The 27915-nt window shown below is 43.6% G+C and overlaps 1 protein-coding gene across 1 annotated transcript in view; it reads right to left on the bottom strand.

Moving 5' to 3' along the window:
* LOC140722527 (NACHT, LRR and PYD domains-containing protein 3-like) overlaps positions 1–26497 on the bottom strand; it is a 67348-nt gene extending 40851 nt beyond the window's left edge. The window contains exon 1 of the mRNA XM_073037244.1: positions 26423–26497. The gene's annotated coding sequence lies outside the window, so the exon portion shown is untranslated. The remainder of the gene's footprint in view (positions 1–26422) is intronic.
* Between the last annotated feature and the right edge of the window lie 1418 nt (positions 26498–27915).

The raw sequence follows: 27915 nt of genomic DNA, 5'->3' as shown, positions 1-27915 counted from the left end.
GTGGAGGGAGTACATTCAGATTGGAGGCTTGTGACTAGTGGTGTCCCACAAGGATCGGTTCTGGGACCCCTACTTTTCGTGATTTTTATTAACGACCTGGATGTGAGGGCAGAAGGGTGGGTTGGCAAGTTTGCAGACGACACAAAGGTTGGTGGTGTTGTAGATAGTGTACAGGGTTGTCAACGATTGGGGAGAGACAATGACAGGATGCAGAAGTGGGCTGAGAAGTGGCAGATGGAGTTGAACCCGGAGAAGTGTGAGGTGGTACACTTTGGATGGACAAACTCCAAGGCAGAGTACAAAGTAAATGGCAGGATACTTGGTAGTGTAGAGGAGCAGAGGGGTCTGGGGGTATATGTCCACAGACCCCTGAATGTTGCCTCACAGGTAGATAGGGTAGTTAAGAAAGCTTTTGGGGTGTTAGGATTCATAAGTCGAGGGACAAGGTTTAATAGACGCGATGTAATGATGCAGTTCTATAAAACTCGAGTTAGGCCACACTTGGAGTACTGTGTCCAGTTCTGGTCGCCTCACTATAGGAAGGATGTGGAAGCATTGGAAAGGGTACAGAGATTTACCAGGATGCTGCCTGGTTTAGAGAGTATGGATTTCGATCAGAGATTAAGGGAGCTAGGGCTTTACTCTGGAGAGAAGGAGGATGAGAGGAGACATGATAGAGGTGTACAAGATATTAAGAGGAATAGACAGAGTGGACAGCCAGCGCCTCTTCTCCAGGGCACCACTGCTCAGTACAAGAGGACATGGCTTTAAGGTAAGGGGAGTGAAGTTCAAGGAGGATATTAGAGGAAGGTGTTTCACTCAGAGAGTGGTTGTTGCGTGGAATGCACTGTCTGTCAGTGGTGGAGGCAGATACACTAGTCAAGTTTAAGAGACTGTTAGACAGGTATATGGAGGAATTTAATGTGGGAGGTTATATCACAGGCAGGGTTTGAGGGTCGGAACAACATTGTGGGCCGAAGGGCCTGTAATGTGCTGTACTATTCTATGTTCTATAAAGTAGGGGGAAGGGTGGGAAGGAGAAGGATTTTCGGTGCCAGGTGAAAACCCGGTAAGGGGAAAGATCAAGGGGTGGGGGAGGGGAAGCAGGATGGGGTGAGGCAGGAAAGGTAGAGAAGGAGTGTAAGGGGAAAGCACTATGTGTAGTTGAAGAAGGCAGAATCATGAGAGAGATTATATTTGTGGCAAATATGATTATGTGATATGTATGTACAATATCTGAAGTATATCTTATGGAAATGTTTGTTTGATGATGAACCAATAAAAAAATAAATTACAAAAAAGTAAATTTACTGATGACACAAAGGCTGGGGGTGTTGTGGATAGTGTGCAGGGATGTCGAGGTTACAGCGGGACATTGATAGGATGGAAAACTGTGCTGAGAAGTGGCAGAGGGCGTTCAACCCAGATAATTGTGAGGTGGTTCATTTTGGTACGTCAAATATCATGGCAGAATGTCGTATTAATGGTAAGACTCTTGGCAGTGTGGAGGATCAGTGGGATCTTGGGGTCCGAGTCCATAGGACACTCAATGCAGCTGCGCAGGTTGACTCTGTGGTTAAGAAGGCGTATGGTGTATTGGCCTTCATCAACCATGGGATGAGTTCAAGAGTCAAGAGGTAAAGTTACAGCTATTTAGGATCCTGGTCAGACCCAACTTGGAGTACTGGATTCAGTTCTGATCCCCTCAGTACTGAAAGGATGTGGAAACTATACAAAGTTTGCAGATGAGATTCATAAGGATTTTTCAGGATTGGGGAGCAAGCCTTATGAGCATAGGTTGAGTGAACTTGGCGTTTTCACCTTCGACAGATGCAGGATGAGATTCCCACTAGACTAATCATTGACGGAACGGACCAATAATCTCTTCAAAATGTATATTGGAATCAAATGGTGGAGGTAAAAATTGATGATTTAATAAGCATTTGGACTAAAATTCAAACAGGAGTTAGACAGAGATGTGTTGCCTCACTGAAATTATTTAATATCTATACTGAAATTATTTTCAAAGAAATAGAAGACCTAAATGGGATGGAAATTGGAGGTGTTAACATCAACAATATGAGATATGCAGATGATACCACCCGAATAGCAAGTGCTGCAGAAGGCCTACAAATCCTCAGAGACAAAGTAGCACAAACAAGTGCAGATTTTAGTCTGACCATCAATTGTAAAAAAAAAAAATCCAAATATATCATAACATCAAAAGAGCAGAATTCTCCCAAGTGCCAATTGTCCATCGGTAACAAAAGAGATTGAACAAAAGACCAGCTGTAATTACCATGGTAGCTTTATATCACAAGATGCTGGAAGTAAAGTAGAAATAAAAAGAAGAATTGCCATTGCCAAAAACAACTTCCAAAAAATAAAATCTATTTTTCCCAACAGACACATTTCTGTGACAACAAGGCTTAGGCTACTAAAATGCTACATCTGGTCAATCTTGCCGTATGCTTCCGAAACATGGACGATAACATCAGAAATCCAAAGAAACTTAGAAGCAGCAGAAATGTGGTTTCTCACAAGAATTCTGAAAATATCATCTAGAGATGGGGTAATTAATGAGATAGTACTCCAGCATGCCCAAACAAAAAGATCTTTAATGAGAATATTACATGAGAGGGAACTTAAATTCCTGGGCCATGTCATTAGAAAGCGAGAAATAGAATGCCTTACATTGCAAGGCCGTATGCCTGGGAAACGTGACAGAGGAAGGCAAAGAAGAAAATATATGGACACTGTGAAAGAATTAACAGATCTAAGTGTGCGAGGTATCATCGACGCTGTGAGGGATCATTGGATGTGGAGAGTCATGATCGGCCAGGCATGTAAGGCGCAAGTCACATGCAGAAGAAGAATCAATGTCAGTCTCATATGTCCAGACACTCCTGTGCTTAACCTCACTTTATGGACAGACAATCAATGTCAGTCTCACATGTCCAGACACTCCTGTGCTTAACCTCACTTTATGGACAGACAATCAATGTCAGTCTCATATGTCCAGACACTCCTGTGCTTAACCTCACTGTATGGACAGACAATCAATGTCAGTCTCATATGTCCAGACACTCCTGTGCTTAACCTCACTTTATGGACAGACAATCAATGTCAGTCTCATATGTCCAGACACTCCTGTGCTTAACCTCACTTTATGGACAGACAATCAATGTCAGTCTCATATGTCCAGACACTCCTGTGCTTAACCTCACTTTATGGACAGACAATTAATGTCAGTCTCATATGTCCAGACACTCCTGTGCTTAACCTCACTTTATGGACAGACAATCAATGTCAGTCTCATATGTCCAGACATTCCTGTACCCACCGTCAACTTATGAACATAGAATCAATGTCACAGACCAGACAATTGTGCAATATTGCAAAGGAAGAATCGCTGAATCAAAAATGCAATCAAGTAGAAGGCTAAATTAACAACAGCAAAGATATGCACAAAAAAAGGAAATTACTGGAATTAAGGAAACCTCCTCTGCAGGATGCATAACAGATCAAGAAAGTATGTGAGAGCTGGATTCAGTATATAAGAGCAGCTTTTACTGAAGATAGTAGAGGGGAACCCCCAGATATTAAACACCCTAATTCTGGCCCACCGATTGCCAAAGAAGAAATAACTAAAGCAATGAAAAGCATGAATCATGGTAAAGCCACTGGACCTGATGAAATTTCAATGGAACTGATACACGCCCTAGAAGATCTGGGCATAGACATTCTTTCTGAAGTGTTTAATGGCGTATATGAGTCTGGTGTATTCCCTGACGATCTCTTGAAATCAGTGTTTATAACTCTGCCTAAAATTCCTGGAACTATTGACTCTGAAAATTATAGAAGAATCAGTCTTGTGAATCACATAATAAGGATTTTGTTGAGAATTGTTCTGAGTCGAATCAGAAACAAGTTAAGGCCAGAAATTTCTAAACTGCAATAAGGGTCTATTTAGGATAGAGGAGCTAGGAACGCAATTGTCATACTACGAATACTTTCAGAAAGGGCAATTGAATATCAAAATGATGTATTTTTATGATTTATTGAGTTCACTAAAGCATTCGACGAAGTCAACATGAAAAATTATTTCAAATTCTCAGTAAACTAAATATTGACGGAACGGACCAATAATCTCTTCAAAATGTATTTTGGAATCAAACGGTGGAGGTAAGAATTGATGATTTAATAAGCATTTGGACTAAAATTCAAACAGGATTTAGGCAGAGATGCGTTGCCTCACTGAAATTATATAACATCTAAACTGAAATGATTTTCAAAGAAATAGAAGACCTAAATGGGATGGAAATTGGAGGTGTTAACATCAACAATATGAGATATGCAGATGATACCACCCGAATAGCAAGTGCTGCAGAAGGCCTACAAATCCTCCGAGATAAAGTAGTACAAACAAGTGCAGATTTTGGTCTGACCATCAATTGTAAAAAAAAATCCAAATATATCTTAACATCAAAAGAGCAGAATTCTCCCAAGTGCCAATTGTCCATCAGTAACAAAAGAGATTCAACAAAAGACCAGCTGTAATTACCATGGTAGCTTTATATCACAAGATGCTGGAAGTAAAGTAGAAATAAAAAGAAGAATTGCCATTGCCAAAAACAACTTCCAAAAAATAAAATCTATTTTTCCCAACAGACACATTTCTGTGACAACAAGGCTTAGGCTACTAAAATGCTACATCTGGTCAATCTTGCCGTATGCTTCCGAAACATGGACAATAACATCAGAAATCCAAAGAAACTTAGAAGCAGCAGAAATGTGGTTTCTCACAAGAATTCTGAAAATATCATCTAGAGATGGGGTAATTAATGAGATAGTACTCCAGCATGCCCAAACAAAAAGATCTTTAATGAGAATATTACATGAGAGGGAACTTAAATTCCTGGGCCATGTCATTAGAAAGCGAGAAATAGAATGTCTTACATTGCAAGGCCGTATGCCTGGGAAACGTGACAGAGGAAGGCAAAGAGGAAAATATATGGACGCTGTGAAAGAATGAACAGATCTAAGTGTGCGAGGTATCATCGAAGCTGTGAGGGATCATTGGATGCGGAGAGTCATGATCGGCCAGGCATGTAAGGCGCAAGTCACATGCAGAAGAAGAATCAATGTCAGTCTCATATGTCCAGACACTCCTGTGCTTAACCTCACTTTATGGACAGACAATCAATGTCAGTCTCATATGTCCAGACACTCCTGTGCTTAACCTCACTTTATGGACAGACAATCAATGTCAGTCTCACATGTCCAGACACTCCTGTGCTTAACCTCACTGTATGGACAGACAATCAATGTCAGTCTCATATGTCCAGACACTCCTGTGCTTAACCTCACTTTATGGACAGACAATCAATGTCAGTCTCATATGTCCAGACACTCCTGTGCTTAACCTCACTTTATGGACAGACAATCAATGTCAGTCTCAGATGTCCAGACACTCCTGTGCTTAACCTCACTGTATGGGCAGACAATCAATGTCAGTCTCATATGTCCAGACACTCCTGTGCTTAACCTCACTTTATGGACAGACAATCAATGTCAGTCTCAGATGTCCAGACACACCTGTGCTTAACCTCACTTTATGGACAGACAATCAATGTCAGTCTCATATGTCCAGACACTCCTGTGCTTAACCTCACTGTATGGGCAGACAATCAATGTCAGTCTCATATGTCCAGACACTCCTGTGCTTAACCTCACTTTATGGGCAGACAATCAATGTCAGTCTCATATGTCCAGACACTCCTGTGCTTAACCTCACTTTATGGACAGACAATCAATGTCAGTCTCATATGTCCAGACACTCCTGTGCTTAACCTCACTTTATGGACAGACAATCAATGTCAGTCTCAGATGTCCAGACATTCCTGTGCTTAATCTCACTTTATGGACAGACAATCAATGTCAGTCTCATATGTCCAGACACTCCTGTGCTTAACCTCACTGTATGGGCAGTCAATCAATGTCAGTCTCATATGTCCAGACACTCCTGTGCTTAACCTCACTTTATGGGCAGACAATCAATGTCAGTCTCATATGTCCAGACACTCCTGTGCTTAACCTCACTTTATGGACAGACAATCAATGTCAGTCTCATATGTCCAGACACTCCTGTGCTTAACCTCACTGTATAGGCAGACAATCAATGTCAGTCTCATATGTCCAGACACTCCTGTGCTTAACCTCACTTTATATGCAGACAATCAATGGCAGTCTCATATGTCCAGACACTCCTGTGCTTAACCTCACTTTATGGGCAGACAATTAATGTCAGTCTCATATGTCCAGACACTCCTGTGCTTAACCTCACTTTATGGACAGACAGTCAATGTCAGTCTCATATGTCCAGACACTCCTGTGCTTAACCTCACTGTATGGGCAGACAATCAATGTCAGTCTCATATGTCCAGACACTCCTGTGCTTAACCTCACTTTATGGGCAGAAAATCAATGTCAGTCTCATATGTCCAGACACTCCTGTGCTTAACCTCACTGTATGGACAGACAATCAATGTCAGTCTCATACGTCCAGACACTCCTGTGATTAACCTCACTTTATGGACAGACAATCAATGGCAGTCTCAAATGTCCAGACACTCCTGTGCTTAACCTCACTGTATGGGCAGACAATCAATGTCAGTCTCATATGTCCAGACACTCCTGTGCTTAACCTCACTTTATGGACAGACAATCAATGGCAGTCTCATATGTCCAGACACTCCTGTGATTAACCTCACTTTATGGACAGACAATCAATGTCAGTCTCCATATGTCCAGACACTCCTGTGCTTAACCTCACTTTATGGACAGACAATCAATGTCAGTCTCATATGTCCAGACACTCCTGTGCTTAACCTCACTGTATGGACAGACAATCAATGTCAGTCTCATATGTCCAGACACTCCTGTGCTTAACCTCACTTTATTGTCAGACAATCAATGTCAGTCTCATATGTCCAGACACTCCTGTGCTTAACCTCACTTTATGGACATGCGATTAATGTCAGTCTCATATGTCCAGACACTCCTGTGCTTAACCTCACTTTATGGACAGACAATCAATGTCAGTCTCATATGTCCAGACACTCCTGTGCTTAACCTCACTGTATGGGCAGACAATCAATGTCAGTCTCATATGTCCAGACTCTCCTGTGCTTAACCTCACTGTATGGACAGACAATCAATGTCAGTCCCATATGTCCAGACACTCCTGTGCTTAACCTCACTTTATGGGCAGACAATCAATGGCAGTCTCATATGTCCAGACACTCCTGTGCTTAACCTCACTTTATGGGCAGACAATCAATGGCAGTCTCATATGTCCAGACACTCCTGTGCTTAACCTCACTTTATGGACAGACAATCAATGTCAGTCTCATATGTCCAGACACTCCTGTGCTTAACCTCACTTTATGGACAGACAATGAATGTCAGTCTCAGATGTCCAGACACTCCTGTGCTTAACCTCACTTTATGGACAGACAATCAATGTCAGTCTCATAAGTCCAGACACTCCTGTGCATAACCTCACTTTATGGACAGACAATCAATGTCAGTCTCATATGTCCAGACACTCCTGTGCTTAACCTCACTTTATGGACAGACAATCAATGTCAGTCTCATATGTCCAGACATTCCTGTACCCACCGTCAACTTATGAACATAGAATCAATGTCACAGACCAGACAATTGTGCAATATTGCAAAGGAAGAATCGCTGAATCAAAAATGCAATCAAGTAGAAGGCTAAATTATCAACAGCAAAGATATGCACAAAAAAAGGAAATTACTGGGATTAAGGAAACCTCCTCTGCAGGATGCATAACAGATCAAGAAAGTATGTGAGAGCTGGATTCAGTATATAAGAGCAGCTTTTACTGAAGATAGTAGAGGGGAACCCCCAGATATTAAACACCCTAATTCTGGCCCACCGATTGCCAAAGAAGAAATAACTAAAGCAATGAAAAGCATGAATCATGGTAAAGCCACTGGACCTGATGAAATTTCAATGGAACTGATACACGCCCTAGAAGATCTGGGCATAGACATTCTTTCTGAAGTGTTTAATGGCGTATATGAGTCTGGTGTATTCCCTGACGATCTCTTGAAATCAGTGTTTATATCTCTGCCTAAAATTCCTGGAACTATTGACTCTGAAAATTATAGAAGAATCAGTCTTGTGAATCACATAATAAGGATTTTGTTGAGAATTGTTCTGAGTCGAATCAGAAACAAGTTAAGGCCAGAAATTTCTAAACTGCAATAAGTGTCTATTTAGGATAGAGGAGCTAGGAACGCAATTGTCATACTGCGAATACTTTCAGAAAGGGCAATTGAATATCAAAATGATGTATTTTTATGATTTATTGAGTTCACTAAAGCATTCGACGAAGTCAACATGAAAAATTATTTCAAATTCTCAGTAAACTAAATATTGACGGAACGGACCAATAATCTCTTCAAAATGTATTTTGGAATCAAACGGTGGAGGTAAGAATTGATGATTTAATAAGCATTTGGACTAAAATTCAAACAGGATTTAGGCAGAGATGCGTTGCCTCACTGAAATTATATAACATCTAAACTGAAATGATTTTCAAAGAAATAGAAGACCTAAATGGGATGGAAATTGGAGGTGTTAACATCAACAATATGAGATATGCAGATGATACCACCCGAATAGCAAGTGCTGCAGAAGGCCTACAAATCCTCCGAGATAAAGTAGTACAAACAAATGCAGATTTTGGTCTGACCATCAATTGTAAAAAAAAATCCAAATATATCGTCACATCAGAAGAGCAGAATTCTCCCAAGTGCCAATTGTCCATCGGTAACAAAAGAGATTCAACAAAAGACCAGCTGTAATTACCATGGTAGCTTTATATCACAAGATGCTGGAAGTAAAGTAGAAATAAAAAGAAGAATTGCCATTGCCAAAAACAACTTCCAAAAAATGAAATCTATTTTTCCCAACAGACACATTTCCGTGACAACAAGGCTTAGGCTACTAAAATGCTACATCTGGTCAATCTTGCTGTATGCTTCCGAAACATGGACGATAACACCAGAACTCCAAAGAAACGTAGAAGCAGCAGAAATGTGGTTTCTCAGAAGAATTCTGAAAATATCATCTAGAGATGGGGTAACTAATGAGACAGTACTCCAACATGCCCAGACAAAAAGATCTTTAATGAGAATATTACCTGAGAGGAAACTTAAATTCCTGGGCCATGTCATTAGAAAGGGAGAAATAGAATGTCTTACATTGCAAGGCCGTATGCCTGGGAAACGTGACAGAGGAAGGCAAAGAATAAAATATATGGACACTGTGAAAGAATGAACAGATCTAAGTGTGCGAGGTATCATCGACGCTGTGAGGGATCATTGGATGTGGAGAGTCATGATCGGCCAGGCATGTAAGGCGCAAGTCACATGCAGAAGAAGAATCAATGTCAGTCCCATATGTCCAGACACTCCTGTGCTTAACCTCACTTTATGGACAGACAATCAATGTCAGTCTCATATGTCCAGACACTCCTGTGCTTAACCTCACTGTATGGACAGACAATCAATGTCAGTCTCATATGTCCAGACACTCCTGTGCTTAACCTCACTTTATGGACAGACAATCAATGTCAGTCTCATATGTCCAGACACTCCTGTGCTTAACCTCACTTTATGGACAGACAATCAATGTCAGTCTCATATGTCCAGACACTCCTGTGCTTAACCTCACTTTATGGACAGACAATTAATGTCAGTCTCATATGTCCAGACACTCCTGTGCTTAACCTCACTTTATGGACAGACAATCAATGTCAGTCTCATATGTCCAGACATTCCTGTACCCACCGTCAACTTATGAACATAGAATCAATGTCACAGACCAGACAATTGTGCAATATTGCAAAGGAAGAATCGCTGAATCAAAAATGCAATCAAGTAGAAGGCTAAATTAACAACAGCAAAGATATGCACAAAAAAAGGAAATTACTGGGATTAAGGAAACCTCCTCTGCAGGATGCATAACAGATCAAGAAAGTATGTGAGAGCTGGATTCAGTATATAAGAGCAGCTTTTACTGAAGATAGTAGAGGGGAACCCCCAGATATTAAACACCCTAATTCTGGCCCACCGATTGCCAAAGAAGAAATAACTAAAGCAATGAAAAGCATGAATCATGGTAAAGCCACTGGACCTGATGAAATTTCAATGGAACTGATACACGCCCTAGAAGATCTGGGCATAGACATTCTTTCTGAAGTGTTTAATGGCGTATATGAGTCTGGTGTATTCCCTGACGATCTCTTGAAATCAGTGTTTATAACTCTGCCTAAAATTCCTGGAACTATTGACTCTGAAAATTATAGAAGAATCAGTCTTGTGAATCACATAATAAGGATTTTGTTGAGAATTGTTCTGAGTCGAATCAGAAACAAGTTAAGGCCAGAAATTTCTAAACTGCAATAAGGGTCTATTTAGGATAGAGGAGCTAGGAACGCAATTGTCATACTACGAATACTTTCAGAAAGGGCAATTGAATATCAAAATGATGTATTTTTATGATTTATTGAGTTCACTAAAGCATTCGACGAAGTCAACATGAAAAATTATTTCAAATTCTCAGTAAACTAAATATTGACGGAACGGACCAATAATCTCTTCAAAATGTATTTTGGAATCAAACGGTGGAGGTAAGAATTGATGATTTAATAAGCATTTGGACTAAAATTCAAACAGGATTTAGGCAGAGATGCGTTGCCTCACTGAAATTATATAACATCTAAACTGAAATGATTTTCAAAGAAATAGAAGACCTAAATGGGATGGAAATTGGAGGTGTTAACATCAACAATATGAGATATGCAGATGATACCACCCGAATAGCAAGTGCTGCAGAAGGCCTACAAATCCTCCGAGATAAAGTAGTACAAACAAGTGCAGATTTTGGTCTGACCATCAATTGTAAAAAAAAATCCAAATATATCTTAACATCAAAAGAGCAGAATTCTCCCAAGTGCCAATTGTCCATCAGTAACAAAAGAGATTCAACAAAAGACCAGCTGTAATTACCATGGTAGCTTTATATCACAAGATGCTGGAAGTAAAGTAGAAATAAAAAGAAGAATTGCCATTGCCAAAAACAACTTCCAAAAAATAAAATCTATTTTTCCCAACAGACACATTTCTGTGACAACAAGGCTTAGGCTACTAAAATGCTACATCTGGTCAATCTTGCCGTATGCTTCCGAAACATGGACAATAACATCAGAAATCCAAAGAAACTTAGAAGCAGCAGAAATGTGGTTTCTCACAAGAATTCTGAAAATATCATCTAGAGATGGGGTAATTAATGAGATAGTACTCCAGCATGCCCAAACAAAAAGATCTTTAATGAGAATATTACATGAGAGGGAACTTAAATTCCTGGGCCATGTCATTAGAAAGCGAGAAATAGAATGTCTTACATTGCAAGGCCGTATGCCTGGGAAACGTGACAGAGGAAGGCAAAGAGGAAAATATATGGACGCTGTGAAAGAATGAACAGATCTAAGTGTGCGAGGTATCATCGAAGCTGTGAGGGATCATTGGATGCGGAGAGTCATGATCGGCCAGGCATGTAAGGCGCAAGTCACATGCAGAAGAAGAATCAATGTCAGTCTCATATGTCCAGACACTCCTGTGCTTAACCTCACTTTATGGACAGACAATCAATGTCAGTCTCATATGTCCAGACACTCCTGTGCTTAACCTCACTTTATGGACAGACAATCAATGTCAGTCTCACATGTCCAGACACTCCTGTGCTTAACCTCACTTTATGGACAGACAATCAATGTCAGTCTCATATGTCCAGACACTCCTGTGCTTAACCTCACTGTATGGACAGACAATCAATGTCAGTCTCATATGTCCAGACACTCCTGTGCTTAACCTCACTTTATGGACAGACAATCAATGTCAGTCTCATATGTCCAGACACTCCTGTGCTTAACCTCACTTTATGGACAGACAATCAATGTCAGTCTCATATGTCCAGACACTCCTGTGCTTAACCTCACTTTATGGACAGACAATCAATGTCAGTCTCAGATGTCCAGACACTCCTGTGCTTAACCTCACTGTATGGGCAGACAATCAATGTCAGTCTCATATGTCCAGACACTCCTGTGCTTAACCTCACTTTATGGACAGACAATCAATGTCAGTCTCATATGTCCAGACACTCCTGTGCTTAACCTCACTGTATGGACAGACAATCAATGTCAGTCTCATATGTCCAGACACTCCTGTGCTTAACCTCACTTTATGGACAGACAATCAATGTCAGTCTCATATGTCCAGACACTCCTGTGCTTAACCTCACTTTATGGACAGACAATCAATGTCAGTCTCATATGTCCAGACACTCCTGTGCTTAACCTCACTTTATGGACAGACAATCAATGTCAGTCTCAGATGTCCAGACACTCCTGTGCTTAACCTCACTGTATGGGCAGACAATCAATGTCAGTCTCATATGTCCAGACACTCCTGTGCTTAACCTCACTTTATGGACAGACAATCAATGTCAGTCTCAGATGTCCAGACACACCTGTGCTTAACCTCACTTTATGGACAGACAATCAATGTCAGTCTCATATGTCCAGACACTCCTGTGCTTAACCTCACTGTATGGGCAGACAATCAATGTCAGTCTCATATGTCCAGACACTCCTGTGCTTAACCTCACTTTATGGGCAGACAATCAATGTCAGTCTCATATGTCCAGACACTCCTGTGCTTAACCTCACTTTATGGACAGACAATCAATGTCAGTCTCATATGTCCAGACACTCCTGTGCTTAACCTCACTTTATGGACAGACAATCAATGTCAGTCTCAGATGTCCAGACATTCCTGTGCTTAATCTCACTTTATGGACAGACAATCAATGTCAGTCTCATATGTCCAGACACTCCTGTGCTTAACCTCACTGTATGGGCAGTCAATCAATGTCAGTCTCATATGTCCAGACACTCCTGTGCTTAACCTCACTTTATGGGCAGACAATCAATGTCAGTCTCATATGTCCAGACACTCCTGTGCTTAACCTCACTTTATGGACAGACAATCAATGTCAGTCTCATATGTCCAGACACTCCTGTGCTTAACCTCACTGTATAGGCAGACAATCAATGTCAGTCTCATATGTCCAGACACTCCTGTGCTTAACCTCACTTTATATGCAGACAATCAATGGCAGTCTCATATGTCCAGACACTCCTGTGCTTAACCTCACTTTATGGGCAGACAATTAATGTCAGTCTCATATGTCCAGACACTCCTGTGCTTAACCTCACTTTATGGACAGACAGTCAATGTCAGTCTCATATGTCCAGACACTCCTGTGCTTAACCTCACTGTATGGGCAGACAATCAATGTCAGTCTCATATGTCCAGACACTCCTGTGCTTAACCTCACTTTATGGGCAGAAAATCAATGTCAGTCTCATATGTCCAGACACTCCTGTGCTTAACCTCACTGTATGGACAGACAATCAATGTCAGTCTCATACGTCCAGACACTCCTGTGATTAACCTCACTTTATGGACAGACAATCAATGGCAGTCTCAAATGTCCAGACACTCCTGTGCTTAACCTCACTGTATGGGCAGACAATCAATGTCAGTCTCATATGTCCAGACACTCCTGTGCTTAACCTCACTTTATGGACAGACAATCAATGGCAGTCTCATATGTCCAGACACTCCTGTGATTAACCTCACTTTATGGACAGACAATCAATGTCAGTCTCCATATGTCCAGACACTCCTGTGCTTAACCTCACTTTATGGACAGACAATCAATGTCAGTCTCATATGTCCAGACACTCCTGTGCTTAACCTCACTGTATGGACAGACAATCAATGTCAGTCTCATATGTCCAGACACTCCTGTGCTTAACCTCACTTTATTGTCAGACAATCAATGTCAGTCTCATATGTCCAGACACTCCTGTGCTTAACCTCACTTTATGGACATGCGATTAATGTCAGTCTCATATGTCCAGACACTCCTGTGCTTAACCTCACTTTATGGACAGACAATCAATGTCAGTCTCATATGTCCAGACACTCCTGTGCTTAACCTCACTGTATGGGCAGACAATCAATGTCAGTCTCATATGTCCAGACTCTCCTGTGCTTAACCTCACTGTATGGACAGACAATCAATGTCAGTCCCATATGTCCAGACACTCCTGTGCTTAACCTCACTTTATGGGCAGACAATCAATGGCAGTCTCATATGTCCAGACACTCCTGTGCTTAACCTCACTTTATGGGCAGACAATCAATGGCAGTCTCATATGTCCAGACACTCCTGTGCTTAACCTCACTTTATGGACAGACAATCAATGTCAGTCTCATATGTCCAGACACTCCTGTGCTTAACCTCACTTTATGGACAGACAATGAATGTCAGTCTCAGATGTCCAGACACTCCTGTGCTTAACCTCACTTTATGGACAGACAATCAATGTCAGTCTCATAAGTCCAGACACTCCTGTGCATAACCTCACTTTATGGACAGACAATCAATGTCAGTCTCATATGTCCAGACACTCCTGTGCTTAACCTCACTTTATGGACAGACAATCAATGTCAGTCTCATATGTCCAGACATTCCTGTACCCACCGTCAACTTATGAACATAGAATCAATGTCACAGACCAGACAATTGTGCAATATTGCAAAGGAAGAATCGCTGAATCAAAAATGCAATCAAGTAGAAGGCTAAATTATCAACAGCAAAGATATGCACAAAAAAAGGAAATTACTGGGATTAAGGAAACCTCCTCTGCAGGATGCATAACAGATCAAGAAAGTATGTGAGAGCTGGATTCAGTATATAAGAGCAGCTTTTACTGAAGATAGTAGAGGGGAACCCCCAGATATTAAACACCCTAATTCTGGCCCACCGATTGCCAAAGAAGAAATAACTAAAGCAATGAAAAGCATGAATCATGGTAAAGCCACTGGACCTGATGAAATTTCAATGGAACTGATACACGCCCTAGAAGATCTGGGCATAGACATTCTTTCTGAAGTGTTTAATGGCGTATATGAGTCTGGTGTATTCCCTGACGATCTCTTGAAATCAGTGTTTATATCTCTGCCTAAAATTCCTGGAACTATTGACTCTGAAAATTATAGAAGAATCAGTCTTGTGAATCACATAATAAGGATTTTGTTGAGAATTGTTCTGAGTCGAATCAGAAACAAGTTAAGGCCAGAAATTTCTAAACTGCAATAAGTGTCTATTTAGGATAGAGGAGCTAGGAACGCAATTGTCATACTGCGAATACTTTCAGAAAGGGCAATTGAATATCAAAATGATGTATTTTTATGATTTATTGAGTTCACTAAAGCATTCGACGAAGTCAACATGAAAAATTATTTCAAATTCTCAGTAAACTAAATATTGACGGAACGGACCAATAATCTCTTCAAAATGTATTTTGGAATCAAACGGTGGAGGTAAGAATTGATGATTTAATAAGCATTTGGACTAAAATTCAAACAGGATTTAGGCAGAGATGCGTTGCCTCACTGAAATTATATAACATCTAAACTGAAATGATTTTCAAAGAAATAGAAGACCTAAATGGGATGGAAATTGGAGGTGTTAACATCAACAATATGAGATATGCAGATGATACCACCCGAATAGCAAGTGCTGCAGAAGGCCTACAAATCCTCCGAGATAAAGTAGTACAAACAAATGCAGATTTTGGTCTGACCATCAATTGTAAAAAAAAATCCAAATATATCGTCACATCAGAAGAGCAGAATTCTCCCAAGTGCCAATTGTCCATCGGTAACAAAAGAGATTCAACAAAAGACCAGCTGTAATTACCATGGTAGCTTTATATCACAAGATGCTGGAAGTAAAGTAGAAATAAAAAGAAGAATTGCCATTGCCAAAAACAACTTCCAAAAAATGAAATCTATTTTTCCCAACAGACACATTTCCGTGACAACAAGGCTTAGGCTACTAAAATGCTACATCTGGTCAATCTTGCTGTATGCTTCCGAAACATGGACGATAACACCAGAACTCCAAAGAAACGTAGAAGCAGCAGAAATGTGGTTTCTCAGAAGAATTCTGAAAATATCATCTAGAGATGGGGTAACTAATGAGACAGTACTCCAACATGCCCAGACAAAAAGATCTTTAATGAGAATATTACCTGAGAGGAAACTTAAATTCCTGGGCCATGTCATTAGAAAGGGAGAAATAGAATGTCTTACATTGCAAGGCCGTATGCCTGGGAAACGTGACAGAGGAAGGCAAAGAATAAAATATATGGACACTGTGAAAGAATGAACAGATCTAAGTGTGCGAGGTATCATCGACGCTGTGAGGGATCATTGGATGTGGAGAGTCATGATCGGCCAGGCATGTAAGGCGCAAGTCACATGCAGAAGAAGAATCAATGTCAGTCCCATATGTCCAGACACTCCTGTGCTTAACCTCACTTTATGGACAGACAATCAATGTCAGTCTCATATGTCCAGACACTCCTGTGCTTAACCTCACTTTATGGACAGACAATCAATGTCAGTCTCATATGTCCAGACACTCCTGTGCTTAACCTCACTTTATGGACAGACAATCAATGTCAGTCTCACATGTCCAGACACTCCTGTGCTTAACCTCACTTTATGGACATACAATCAATATTTTAAAACGATCATACTTTATTTATCGTGTTTTGTCTATTATTGTGGTCTCCATCATTTTTTTTTCTGTCTTGCTTTGGATTCAGAGTAACAATTATTTCGTTCTCCTTCACACTTGATTACTGGAGTGACATAAAACAATTTTGTATCTTGAACCCTGGGGAGAATACCACGACCATCCACATTATCTAATCTCCCACTTGATTCCATCAGCTCCGACAATGTCACCCTCATTCTCCTCTGGAATAAAGATCCAGCTCGGCCAAACGCATCCTATGACTCGGCCCTCTAGTCCAAGCAACATCTTCAGCAATCTCTTCTGCACCCTCTCCAGTTTCAAATATATTTACGGCAGTAGGGTGAACACAACTGTACATAATACTCTGTGTAGCCAAGTAGATTCATACACAAATCAATGGCATGAATAGTGAATTACAGAGGTCTCAACGCCGACACACACACCCCACTCGTCACAGGGCTCCATTCGCTAAAACCATCTTCAATCATCTCCCTCTGCTTCTTGTTCTCGAGCCCGGAGTGAATCCTCCTCGCCAGCTCCCCTTGACTCCTTCCTGACCGAACCTCCCCGATCAGCTGCCACGCGGGATTTTTTACAGACTTTACCAAAGTTCAGATAAACAACATCACTGCACAACTTCACCCAACTCCCTAGTGAACTCTTAAATAATCTCCAAAATACCTGACAGATACGATGTCCTATTGGGCAGTGTAGAGGGTGATTTCCCCATGACTAATGCCCAACCGCCCGAGACTTCAGCTTCACTCCATACTGAGAAAATTCCGATCCCGGCTGTGGAATTACCAACCTGGACTGAAGCCCGCATACTGCCAGTTCCATATCCTCAGAGTCACCAGCCCAATATCATCACCCATACACAGACGCTTTGGCGCCGGCGATTTGCCGTGGTGTTCCTGCCATGTCCGATTCACAAACTAAGGTGGAACTGGAACCTAATGACCCTCTGCCGGGGCCGGGACTCAGGCTGGTTCCACGGTCTGTGTAGAGGATGCGGATACACTTCAGCCTAACCCCAGCAGCAAAAACGAGCACATTTGATCACAATTTTCCTGCTGTGTGGGATCTTGCCCAGCACAGCTGGCTGCCATGTTTCCCGCAGTGCAGCAGAAACAAAATGTAAAATTACAAAGTAGAAAATGCTGGGAACTCAGTACATCAAACTACATCTCTGAAAGGTGAAATGGTGGAAAACTGTCCGAGATCTGCTGAGCGTCTCCAGTATTTTTCTCCTCCTCACTTTAAATTTCCTGCAACTGTAGTATCTCCTCCCTCTTCATTTTAATGCACAGATAGTAACTGATTGCCACCCCACCCCAACCAATGTGTCAGTTGTCAGTTCATTCTGACCCTGGTGTAACACAGCCCATACAGTCAATGCTCACAGCATCCTTTCCCCCCACTGTCACTCTGTTGCATTTGCCCCTGAGGCCGCTGTCTCTGCGCTGAGAGGCCGTGACCACAGAACCAGTGAAACACTCGCTGCAGCTCTGACGGGCTGTCACCATGGAAACAGAGGAAGTGGCTCACTGAAAATAACCGAAAAAGGAAAGAACAAACTCACCATGTTCTACAAGTGTCGTTATGACAAAGACGAACACTGCAGCCATTTTGTAGGGGTGTAACTAAAATTGAAATGGCCGCTTTTACCCCGCCGCGTTCAAATAAACCTCTGTCTGAACGGGGGAAATATACATCTACTCATACAGGTGGAGCAGTGTCCCGATGGTGAGATCACTCTGTTTAGCCCTCGCTGTCTGCAAGCACACAACGGGCCGAACGGCCGCTTCCGCTGTGATGGAAGCATGTAAAACAATTACCGACCCCAGGCGTCGATCCAGGTGAAGTCTGGATCCGCTACCGGGCCGGGTGATGGAGGTAAAGTTCCCCAGGTACATCTTAATGCGTGTGTTTAATCTCGACATCACCACCTCATCCCGCTCCTGGGACCAGAAAACCAGGGGCTGAGCGGCGGCTCATCTCAGGCGGTCCGGCGTGAAGGTCCCATAACCCGGACCGACCACGGCAGGTTGGATCCAGGAAGCGGGACGAGGCCGCCAGTTCGAGGAAGTTAACGGGACTCTCTGCCCGACATCAGTTACCCTCAACCACCCCCCTCCCTCGAATCGGCTTCAGTACTCACCGATGGGACATTGTCGGTCACGTTCACCCCTAATGACCGGCCTCAATGCTCACTGATGAGAACTTGATTAATTTGTCCCACAGACAGCGATCGGTACACCAACTCCCCGCCGACGACCCGCTTCGACAGAGGACGGGAAGAAAAGCACCGCCCATCCGGAGACTGTGAGAGCGGGGCGGGGCCTCGGAAGCGAAAACCTCAGATGCTGCGGATCTGTGTTTGAAATGGGAGCCAGACGCTGGATCACGTGACGGGTGGAGGGACTCCCTCCTGAACCGGGACCCTGCTCCTCGACCCTCACACACTGCCCGACCTACCTGCCGCATTTTAAACCTTATTCCATACTTACACCAGCTACATTTTTAATTTTCCCCTCTGTATCTTTCCCGTCCCCATCGCTCCGCCTCCCGGTTCCTGGAGCTTTGCGGGTTCGATTCCATCCCGGTCCGATACACAATGCCCACCCGAACAGGAATTGCGCGGGTTTCATTGAAATCACTTGTATGTTTATAAACAATAATTTCTATTCACAATCCTCCGGAGCCTCACTGAACAGGAACCCTGTAACATCAAGTGAGAAACAGCAGTAGGAGGCTATTCTGCCCCTCCAACCATCAACAAGATGGCGGCTGCTCTCCCATCTCAGCCCACATGTTTCTCCCCGATCCTCATTTCCTCGATCCCTTCGGTCTCCATACATCTGCCGGCCTCTGATTTATGTGAAGATGATCACTGAGACTTCATCGTCCTCCAGGAATCAGTCTGGCGAATCTCTAAAGCAAACACTGTCCAACTTCTTATAATCCTCCATAGAATTAAATTCTATTTCTGCAGCCCTGTGTTAACCCACAACTCACCTCCCACCCATGTCACTACTTCCACCTTGCCACCTCCCCCCTCACCTGGATCCACCTCTCTCTCCCCAGCTCTTGCCCCATCCCTACCCCTCACCGCTTTTCTCTGAATATTTCCTGTCCACTCTCAGTCCAGAGGGAGGGTCTCGGCCCGAAATGTTGACGGTCCATTTCCTTCCACAGCCGCTGCCCGACCCACTGTGTTCCTCCGGCAATTTGTTCTTTGGTCTGTATAACCCGTGTTAGTATGGGGAGCGGGATTTTACACCAAATACTCTCAGATGCTGGGGTCAAAGGAACACGTACAACACGCTGGAGGAACTCAGCAGGTCGGGCAGCTTCCGTGGACACGAACAGTCAACGTTTCAGACCGAGACCCTTCGACAGGATTGAGAGGGAGGGGGCAGGGACACTACAGTCTGTGGTGGGAAAGCTGTTGGAAAAGATTCTTAGAGATAGGATCTATGGGTATTTAGAGAATCATGGTCTGACCAGGTATAATCAGCATGGCTTTGTGAAGGGCAGATCGTGCCTAACAAGCCCGATAGGGTTATTTGAGGAGGTGAGCAGGCATATAGATGAGGGTCGTGCACTGGATGTGATCTACATGGATTTTAGTAAGGCAATTGACAAGGTTCCACACGGTAGGCTTATTCAGAAAGTCAGAAGGCATGGGATCCAGGGAAGTTTGGCCAGGTGGATTCAGAATTGGCTTGCCTGCAGAAGGCAGAGGGTTGTGGTGGAGGGAGTACATTCAGATTGGAGGCTTGTGACTAGTGGTGTCCCACAAGGATCGGTTCTGGGACCCCTACTTTTTGTGATTATTATTAACGACCTGGATGTGAGGGCAGAAGGGTGGGTTGGCAAGTTTGCAGACGACACAAAGGTTGGTGGTGTTGTAGATAGTGTACAGGGTTGTCAACGATTGGGGAGAGACAATGACAGGATGCAGAAGTGGGCTGAGAAGTGGCAGATGGAGTTGAACCCGGAGAAGTGTGAGGTGGTACACTTTGGAAGGACAAACTCCAAGGCAGAGTACAAAGTAAATGGCAGGATACTTGGGAGTGTGGAGGAGCAGAGGGGTCTGGGGGTACATGTCCACAGACCCCTGAATGTTGCCTCACAGGTAGATAGGGTAGTTAAGAAAGCTTTTGGGGTGTTAGGATTCATAAGTCGAGGGACAGAGTTTAATAGACGCAATGTAATGATGCAGTTCTATAAAACTCGAGTTAGGCCACACTTGGAGTACTGTGTCCAGTTCTGGCCGCCTCACTATAAGAAGGATGTGGAAGCGTTGGAAAGGGTACAGAGGAGATTTACCAGGATGCTGCCTGGTTTAGAGAGTATGCATTATGATCAGAGATTAAGGGAGCTAGGGCTTTACTCTGGAGAGAAGGATGAGAAGAGACATGATAGAGGTGTACAAGATATTAAGAGGAATAGACAGAGTGGACAGCCAGCGCCTCTTCTCCAGGGCACCACTGCTCAGTACAAGAGGACATGGTTTTAAGGTAAGGGGAGCGAAGTTCAAGGAGGATATTAGAGGAAGGTTTTTCACTCAGAGAGTGGTTGTTGCGTGGAATGCACTGTCTGTCAGTGGTGGTGGCAGATACACTAGTCAAGTTTAAGAGACTGTTAGACAGGTATATGGAGGAATTTAATGTGGGAGGTTATATCACAGGCAGGGTTTGAGGGTTGGAACAACATTGTGGGCCGAAGGGCCTGTAATGTGCTGTACTATTCTATGTTCTATAAAGTAGGGGGAAGGGTGGGAAGGAGAAGGATTTTCGGTGCCAGGTGAAAACCCGGTAAGGGGAAAGATCAAGGGGTGGGGGAGGGGAAGCAGGATGGGGTGAGGCAGGAAAGGTAGAGAAGGAGTGTAAGGGGAAAGCACTATGTGTAATTGAAGAAGGCAGAATCATGAGAGAGATGATATTTGTGGCAAATATGATTATGTGATATGTATGTACAATATCTGAAGTATATCTTATGGAAATGTTTGTTTGATGATGAACCAATAAAAAAATAAATTACAAAAAAGTAAATTTACTGATGACACAAAGGCTGGGGGTGTTGTGGATAGTGTGCAGGGATGTCGAGGTTACAGCGGGACATTGATAGGATGGAAAACTGTGCTGAGAAGTGGCAGAGGGCGTTCAACCCAGATAATTGTGAGGTGGTTCATTTTGGTACGTCAAATATCATGGCAGAATGTCGTATTAATGGTAAGACTCTTGGCAGTGTGGAGGATCAGTGGGATCTTGGGGTCCGAGTCCATAGGACACTCAATGCAGCTGCGCAGGTTGACTCTGTGGTTAAGAAGGCGTATGGTGTATTGGCCTTCATCAACCATGGGATGAGTTCAAGAGTCAAGAGGTAAAGTTACAGCTATTTAGGATCCTGGTCAGACCCAACTTGGAGTACTGGATTCAGTTCTGATCCCCTCAGTACTGAAAGGATGTGGAAACTATACAAAGTTTGCAGATGAGATTCATAAGGATTTTTCAGGATTGGGGAGCAAGCCTTATGAGCATAGGTTGAGTGAACTTGGCGTTTTCACCTTCGACAGATGCAGGATGAGATTCCCACTAGACTAAACATTGATGGAACGGACCAATAATCTCTTCAAAATGTATATTGGAATCAAATGGTGGAGGTAAAAATTGATGATTTAATAAGCATTTGGACTAAAATTCAAACAGGAGTTAGACAGAGATGTGTTGCCTCACTGAAATTATTTAATATCTATACTGAAATTATTTTCAAAGAAATAGAAGACCTAAATGGGATAGAAATTGGAGGTGTTAACATCAACAATATGAGATATGCAGATGATACCACCCGAATAGCAAGTGCTGCAGAAGGCCTACAAATACTCCGAGACAAAGTAGCACAAACAAGTGCAGATTTTGGTCTGACCATCAATTGTAAAGAAAAAATTCAAATATATCGTCACATCAGAAGAGCAGAATTCTCCCAAGTGCCAATTGTCCATCGGTAACAAAAGAGATTGAACAAAAGACCGGCTGTAATTACCATGGTAGCTTTATATCACAAGATGCTGGAAGTAAAGTAGAAATAAAAATAAGAATTGCCATTGCCAAAAACAACTTCCAAAAAATGAAATCTATTTTTCCCAACAGACACATTTCTGTGACAACAAGGCTTAGGCTACTAAAATGCTACATCTGGTCAATCTTGCTGTATGCTTCCGAAACATGGACGATAACATCAGAACTGCAACGAAACTTAGAAGCAGCAGCAATGTGGTTTCTCACAAGAATTCTGAAAATATCATCTAGAGATGGGGTAACTAATGAGACAGTACTCCAACATGCCCAGACAGAAAGATCTTTAATGAGGATATTACATGAGGGGAAACTTAAATTCCCGGGCCACGTCATTAGAAAGGGAGAAATAGAATGTCTTACATTGCAAGGCTGTATGCCTGGGAAACGTGACAGAGGAAGGCAAAGAAGAAAATATATGGACACTGTGAAAGAATTAACAGATCTAAGTGTGCGAGGTATCATCGACGCTGTTGGGGATCATTGGATGTGGAGAGACATGATCACACAGGCATGTAAGGCGCAAGTCACATGCAGAAGAATCAATGTCAGTCTCAGATGTCCAGACACTCCTGTGCTTACCCTCACTTTATGGACAGACAATCAATGTCAGTCTCAGATGTCCAGACACTCCTGTGCTTAACCTCACTTTATGGACAGACAATCAATGTCAGTCTCAGATGTCCAGACACTCCTGTGCTTAACCTCACTTTATGGACAGACAATCAATGTCAGTCTCAGATGTCCAGACACTCCTGTGCTTAACCTCACTTTATGGACAGACAATCAATGTCAGTCTCAGATGTCCAGACACTCCTGTGCTTAACCTCACTTTATGGACAGACAATCAATGTCAGTCTCATATGTCCAGCCACTCCTGTGCTTAACCTCACTTTATGGACAGACAATCAATGTCAGTCTCAGATGTCCAGACACTCCTGTGCTTAACCTCACTTTATGGACAGACAATCAATGTCAGTCTCTTATGTCCAGACACTCTTGTGCTTAACCTCACTTTATGGACAGACAATCAATGTCAGTCTCAGATGTCCAGACACTCCTGTGCTTAACCTCACGTTATGGACAGACAATCAATGTCAGTCTCATATGTCCAGACACTCCTGTGCTTAACCTCACTTTATGGACAGACAATCAATGTCAGTCTCATATGTCCAGACACTCCTGTGCTTAACCTCACTTTATGGACAGACAATCAATGTCAGTCTCATATGTCCAGACACTCCTGTGCTTAACCTCACTTTATGGACAGACAATCAATGTCAGTCACATATGTCCAGACACTCCTGTGCTTAACCTCACTTTATGGACATACAATCAATATTTTTAAACGATCATACTTTATGTATCATGTTTTGTCTATTATTGTGGTCTCCATCATTTTTTTTTCTGTCTTGCTTTGGATCCAGAGTAACAATTATTTCGTTCTCCTTCACACTTGTGTACTGGAGTGACATAAAACAATTTTGGATCTTGAACACTGGGGAGAATACCACGACCATCCACATTATCTAAACTCCCACTTGATTCCATCAGCTCCTACAATGTCACCCTCATTCTCCTCTGGAATAATTTCCAGCTCGGCCAAACGCTTCCTATGACTCGGCCCTCTAGTCCAGGCAACGTCTTCAGTAATCTCTTCCGCACCCTCACCAGCTTCAAATATATTTACTACAGTAGGGTGAACACAACTGTACATAATACTCTGTGTAGCCATGTTGATTCATACACAAGTCAATGGCATGAATAGTGAATTACAGAGGTCAAAACACTGACACACACACCCCACTCGTCACAGGCCTCCATTCGCTGTAACTATCTTCAATCATCTCCCTCTGTTTCTTGTTCTCGAGCCCGGAGTGAATCCTCCTCGCCAGCTCCCCGTGAATCCCACGTGACCGAACCTCCCCGATCAGCTGCCACGCGGGATTTTGTTACAGACTTTACCAAAGTTCCGATAAACAACATCACTGCACAACTTCACCTAACTCCCTAGTGAACTCTTAAATAATCTCCAAAATAGTTGACAGATATGATGTCCTATTGGACAGTGTAGAGGGTGATTTCCCCATGACTAATGCCCAGACGCCGAGACCAGCTTCACTCCAGACTGAGAAAATTCCGATCCCGGCTGTGGAATTACCAACCTGGACTGAAGCCCGCATACTGCCAGTTCCATATCCTCAGAGTCACCAGCCCAATATTATCACCCATACACTGACGCTTTGGCGCCGGCGATTTGCCGTGGTGTTCCTGCCATGTCCGATTCACAAACTAAGGTGGAACTGGAACCTAATGACCCTCTGCCGGGGCCGGGGCTCAGACTGGTTCCCCGGTCTGTGTAGAGGATGCGGATACACTTCAGCCTGACCCCAGCAGCAAAACCGAGCACATTTGATCAATCTTGCTGCCATTTTTCCCGCAGTGTAGCAGGAACAAAATGTAAAATTACAAAGTAGAAAACGCTGGGAACTCAGTACATCAAACTACATCTCTGAAAGGTGAAATGGTGGAAGACTGTCCGAGATCTGCTGAGCGTCTCCAGTATTTTTCTCCTCCTCACTTTAAATTTCCTGCAACTGTAGTATCTCCTCCCTCTTCATTTTAATGCACAGATAGTAACTGATTGCCACCCGTGACTGTCAATGCCACCCCACCCCAACCAATGTGTCAGTTGTCAGTTCATTCTGACCCTGGTGTAACACAGCCCATACAGTCAATGCTCACAGCATCCTTTCCCCCACTATCACTCTGTGCATTTGCCCCTGAGGCCGCTGTCTCTGCGCTGAGAGGCCGTGACCACAGAACCAGTGAAACACTCGCTGCAGCTCTGACAGGCTGTTACCATGGAAACAGAGGAAGTGACTCACTGAAAATAACCGAAAAAGGAAATAGCAAACTCATCATGAGACACAACTGTCGTTTTGACAAAGACGAACACTGCAGCCATTTTGTAACGCTGAAACTAAAATTGAAATGGCCGCTTTTACCCCGCCGTGTGCGGTGTTCAAATAAACCTCTGTCTGAACGGGGGAAATATACATCTACTCATACACGTGAAGCAGTGTCCCGATGGTGAGATCACTCTGTTTAACCCTCGCTGTCTGCAAGCACACAACGGGCCGAACGGCCGCTTCCGGTGTGATGGAAGCATGTAAAACAATTACCGATCCCAGGCGTCGATCCAGGTGAAGTCTGGATCCGCTACCGGGCCGGGTGATGGAGGTAAAGTTCCCCAGGTACATCTTAATACGTGTGTTTAATCTCGGCATCACCACCTCATCCCGCTCCTGGGAGCAGAACACCAGGGGCTGAGCGGCAGCTCATCTCAGGCGGTCCGGCGTGAAGGTCCCGTAACGCGGACCGACCACGACAGGTTGGATCCAGGAAGCGGGACGAGGCCGCCAGTTCGAGGAAGTTAACGGGACTCTCTGCCCGACATCAGTTACCCTCAACCACGCTCCTCCCCCGAATCGGCTTCAGTACTCACCGATGGGTAATTGTCGGTCGCGTTCACCCCTAATGACCCCAATGCTCACCGATGAGAACTTGATTAATTTGTCCCGCAGACAGTATCGGTCCACCAGCTCCCCGCCGACGACCCGCTTCGACAGAGGACGGAAAGAGAAGCACCGCCCATCCGGAGACTGTGAGAGCGGGGCGGGGCCTCGGAAGCGAGAACCTCAGATGCTGCGGATCTGTGTTTGAAATGGGAACCAGACGCTGGATCACGTGACGGGTGGAGGGACTCCCTCCTGAACCGGGACCCTGCTCCTCGACCCTCACACACTGCCCGACCTACCTGCCGCATTTTAAACCTTATTCCATACTTACACCAGCTACATTTTTAATTTTCCCCTCTGTATCTTTCCCGTCCCCATCGCTCCGCCTCCCGGTTCCTGGAGCTTTGCGGGTTCGATTCCATCCCGGTCCGATACACAATGCGCACCCGAACAGGAATTGCGCAGTTTTCTTTGAAATCACTTGTCTGTTTATAAACAGTAACTTCTATTCACAATCCTCCGGAGCCTCACTGGACAGGAACCCAGTAACATCAAGTGAGAAACAGCAGGAGTCTGTTCAGCCCCTCAAACCAAAAACAAGATGGCGGCTGCTCTCCCATCTCAGCCCACATTTCTCCCTGATCCTCATTTCCTCGATCCCTTCGGTCTCCACACATCTGCTGGCCTCTGTTTTATGTGAAGACGATCACTGAGACTTCATCGTTCTCCAGGAAGTAGTCTGGTGAATCTCTAAAGCAAACACTCTCTAACTTCTTATAATCCTCCATGGAATTAAATTCTATTTCTGTAGCCCCGTATTGCCCCCACAACTCACCTCCCACCCATGTCACTATTTCCACCTTGCCACCTCCCCTCAAACCTGGATCCACCTCTCTCTCCCCAGCTCTTGCCCCATCCCTACCCCTCACCGCTTTTCTCTGAATATTTCCTGTCCACTATCAGTCCAGAGGGAGGGTATCGGCCCGAAATGTTGACAGTCCATTTCCTTCCACAGCCGCTGCCCGACCCACTGTGTTCCTCCGGCAGTTTGTTCTTTGGTCTGTATAACCCGTGTTAGTATGGGGAGGGGGGTTTTACACCAAATACTCTCAGATGCTGGGGTCAAAGGAACACGTACAACATGCTGGAGGAACTCAGCAGGTTGGGCAGCTTCCGTGGACACGAACTGTCAACGTTTCAGACCGAGACCCTTCGGCAGGATTGAGAGGGAGGGGGCAGGGTCACTATAGTCTGTGGTGGGAAAGCTGTTGAAAAAGATTCTTAGACATAGGATCTATGGGCATTTAGAGAATCATGGTCTGATCAGGTATAGTCAGCATGGCTTTGTGAAGGGCAGATCGTGCCTAACAAGCCCGATAGAGTTCTTTGAGGAGGTGAGCAGGCATATAGATGAGGGTAGTGCACTGGATGTGATCTACATGGATTTTAGTAAGGCATTTGACAAGGTTCCACATGGTAGGCTTATTCAGAAAGTCAGAAGGCATGGGATCGAGGAAAGTTTGGCCAGG

Source organism: Hemitrygon akajei, unplaced genomic scaffold, assembly GCF_048418815.1.
Source record: "Hemitrygon akajei unplaced genomic scaffold, sHemAka1.3 Scf000079, whole genome shotgun sequence".
Lineage (NCBI taxonomy): Eukaryota > Metazoa > Chordata > Chondrichthyes > Myliobatiformes > Dasyatidae > Hemitrygon > Hemitrygon akajei.
Note: the sequence above shows the minus strand (reverse complement) of the source record. Positions and strands in the feature narration are given on the sequence as shown.